The sequence below is a fragment of the Canis lupus genome, chromosome 21 (assembly GCF_011100685.1).
Source record: "Canis lupus familiaris isolate Mischka breed German Shepherd chromosome 21, alternate assembly UU_Cfam_GSD_1.0, whole genome shotgun sequence".
NCBI classification, from domain to species: domain Eukaryota; kingdom Metazoa; phylum Chordata; class Mammalia; order Carnivora; family Canidae; genus Canis; species Canis lupus.
The window spans coordinates 43,008,880-43,012,818 of record NC_049242.1 but is presented as its reverse complement, the minus strand read 5'-3'; the positions used below and the strand labels follow the sequence as shown (position 1 = coordinate 43,012,818).

Sequence of the window (3,939 nt, the reverse complement as noted above, 5' to 3'; positions counted from 1 at the left end):
AACTTCATTCATAGTCATTAAAAGTTAGAAATAACCCATATGTTTATCAACTGGTGAATAGATAACAAAGTTTGTTAAATCCAACCACTCAACAATGAAAAATACTACTCAGCAATGAGAATAAATGAATTACTGATACATGTAACAACCTGATGAATCTCAAAAGCAACATGCTGAGTCAAAGAAATCAGACACAAAGGGCTACATGCTGTATAGGTCCATGTATATGACATTCTATTACTTGTTTCATCATTGTTTCTGTAGATTTTTCTCTATCTCTTTCCTGTCTCTGCCACTTTTGGTCTTTCCTTTCCACTCAGAAAGTCCCCTTTAATATTTACATAACTTTAAAAAAAATAGGAAATGCTTTGCAAATTTCTGTGTCATCCAAGCTAATCTTTCCTGTATCATTCCAATTTTAATATATGTGCTATCAAAACAAGCATTACATGGTATTTTTTAAAAGGTAAAATTATAAGCAACAGGGTCAGAGTTGCCAGGGCCTAGCAGAAGGTAACACTTTGGGAATAATTGGACTATTTTATATCTTGAGTGGTTGGTGGTTATGTGATTGCACATATCACACAATTCATCTAAAAAGGGTGAATTTTAAAAAGAATGTGGGATGCCTGGGTAGCTCAGTGGTTGAGCATCTGCCTCCAGCTCAGGGTGTGATCCCGGGATCCTGGGATCAAGTCCTGCATCAGGCTCCCTATAGGGAGCCTGCTTCTCCCTCTGTCCGTGTCTTTGCCTCTCTCTGTGTGTCTCTCATGAATAAATAAATAAAATCTTTTAAAAATTAAAATTAAAATGTTTGAATGTACACACAATTGTACAATTGCATCCTTTGTAACTGTTAAAATGACATTGTAGAAAAAAAGTATTTTTTTTTTTTTAAAGAGGGAATGGTAGAGGACAGAGGAAGAGGGAGAGAGAGAATCTTAAGCAGCCTCCATACCCAGTATGGAGCCTGACACCAGGCTTGATATCACAACCCTGAGATCACAACCTGAGCTGAAATCAAGTTGGATGCTTAACTGACTGAGACACCCAGGTGCCCTTATTTGAGAATATTTTCAAAAAATGATGTAACATACCTAAATAGGGTTTATTTTTAAATTTCAAAAATGCTTCAACATAATCTGTTAACATACATTCCTGATTTTTAAAAATCTCAATAACAAAAAAAAGCAATAATGTAACTTACTATGCTAATAAAACATAACATTATGAGGAATTATCTGAAATGCTCAGCCAAGAGTCTTCTAAATAATAAAATACCAGAAGAAGAAATAAAATAAAAAATCAGAAGAGAAAGTTATAATTATTTATAGATTATATAATTAGCCATATGGAAAACTCAAGAAAATAAAGTTGAGAAAATCCTGTTACATGTGACAGCACAGATGAACATTGAGAACATTATGCTAAGTGAAATAAGCTGGTTATGAAAAGATAAAAACTGTGTTCTCCCATTTAACGAAGCATCTAAAGTAGTCAAACCAATAAAAAGAGAAATTACTGGGACACCTGGGTGGCTCAGCAGTTGAATATCTGCCTTCAGCTCAGGGCATGATCCTGGGGTCCCAGAATCGAGTCCCACATTGAGCCCCTGCAGGGAAGCTGCTTCTCCCTCTGCCTGTGTCTCTGCCTTTCTCTCTGTGTCTCTCATGAATAAATAAAAAAAATCTTTAAAAAAGAGAAATTACAAGCAAGTAGCTGGGAAGGGGGAAATGGAATTATTACTCAATGGATGTAGAGTTTTAGCTTTGCAAAGTGAGAAAATACTATAAATCTTCTTGCACAACAATATGCATATATTGTTATGAAACAAGCGTAAATATACTGCTGTACTATACATTTAAAATGCTTAAAATTGTACATTTTATCTTATGTGGCTTTTAAAAAAGATTTTATTTTTATTTTATTTTATTTCAGAACCTATTTAAACTAACTATAATTTTCTAGGTATGTCTAGCAACATTTTTCTAGATATGTATCCTTAGGCAAGGGAAAGAAAAACAAAAATAAACTATTGGGACCATATCAAAATAAAAAGCTTCTGTACAATGAAGGAAATGACCAACAAAACTAAAAGGCAGGGATCCCTGAGTGGCGCAGCGGTTTAGCGTCTGCCTTTGGCCCAGGGCGCGATCCTGGAGACCTGGGATCAAATCTCACGTCGGGCTCCCGGTGCATGGAGCCTGCTTCTCCCTCTGCCTATGTCTCTGCCTCTCTCTCTCTCTCTTTCTCTCTGACTATCATAAACAAATAAAAATTAAAAAAACATTGAAAAAAAACTAAAAGGCAATTATGGAATGGGAGACGATATTTGCAAATGACATACTCTTTCTTTTAAAAAGATTTTACTTATTTATTCATGAGAGACACACAGAGAGAGACACAGACACAGGCAGAGAGAGAAGCAGGCTCCCCACAGGGAGCCTAATGTGGGACTTAATCTCAGTACCTGGGATCATGACTTGAGCCAAAGGCAGACGCTCAACCACTGAACCACCCAGGCTTCCTGCAAATGATATATTCAATAAAGGATTAGTATACACAATATATAAAGAGTTTATACAAAACAACACCTAAACGAACAGACATTTTTCCAAAGACATCTGGATGGCCAACAGACAGTGGAAAGTGGCTCAACATCACTCATCATATCACTTCAAACCTGTCAGAATGGCTAAAATCAACAACACAAGAAACACATGTTGGTGAGGATGTGGAGCAAAAGGAACCCTCTTGCACTGCTGGTGGGAATGCAAACTGGTGCAGCCACTGGGGAAAACAGTATGGAGATTCCTCAAAAAGTTAAGCACAGAACTATCCTATGATCTAGTAATTGTGCTATGGGGTATTTATCCAAAAAATACAAAAGCATTAATTCAGAGGCATACACGGACTTCTACGTTTATTGCAGCATAGCCAAATTATGGAAGAGCCCAAGTGTCCATCGATAGATTAATGGATAAAGAAGATGTAGTTACACACACACACACACACACACACACACACACACACACCACGGAATATTACTCAGCCATAAAAAAGAATAAACTCAAGTCATATGCAATGACATGAATGGAACTAGAGAGTACAATGCTAAGTGAAATAACTCAGTCAGAGAAAGATCAAATACCATGTGATTTTACTCATTTGTGTAATTTAAGAAACAACAAATGAGCAGAAAGGAACAAACTCCTAACTATAGAGAACAAACTGATGGTTACTAAGGGGAGGATGGCACAGGGATGGGTTAAATAGGTGATGAGGATTAAGGAGGGCATTTGTGATGAGCACCAGATGTTGTATGTAAATGATGAATCACTAAATTCTACACCTGAGACTAATATAACACTCTATGTTAACTATATGGAAATCAAAACAAAATTAAAAAATTAAATAACTATAAAACTTTACTGAAGAACATAAATAAAAACTTGAATAAATGGTGAGACCCATTCATTTGGGGAATATAAAAAATAGTGAAAGGGAATAAAGGGGAAAGGAGGAAAGATGAATGGGAAATATCAGAAAGGGAGACAGAACATGAGAGACTCCTAACTCTGGGAAACGAACAAGGGGTAGTAGAAAGGGAGGTGGGCGGGGGGTGGGGGTGACTGGGTGACAGGCACTGAGGGGGGCACTTGATGGGATGAGCACTGGGTGTTATTCTGTATGTTGGCAAATTGAACACCAATAAAAATAAATTAAAAAAAATAAAAGAATACCACAAAAAAAAAATAAATAAATAGTGAGACCTGGCATGTCCTTCTGAGATAAGGCTGATTACTATAAAGATGCAAATTCTTCTCAGACTAATCTATAAATTTAATGAAATTTCAATAAAAGTTCCAATTAGATATTTTAAAACTCAAATATAATTTTAAGACATCCAGAACATGAAGGTCTGAGAATAGTCTAGAA

General features: G+C 36.1%; 1 pseudogene; it reads right to left on the bottom strand.

Moving 5' to 3' along the window:
- Window positions 1-352: 352 nt before the first annotated feature.
- On the bottom strand, window positions 353-446 carry LOC119865095 (annotated as a pseudogene).
- Between the last annotated feature and the right edge of the window lie 3,493 nt (window positions 447-3,939).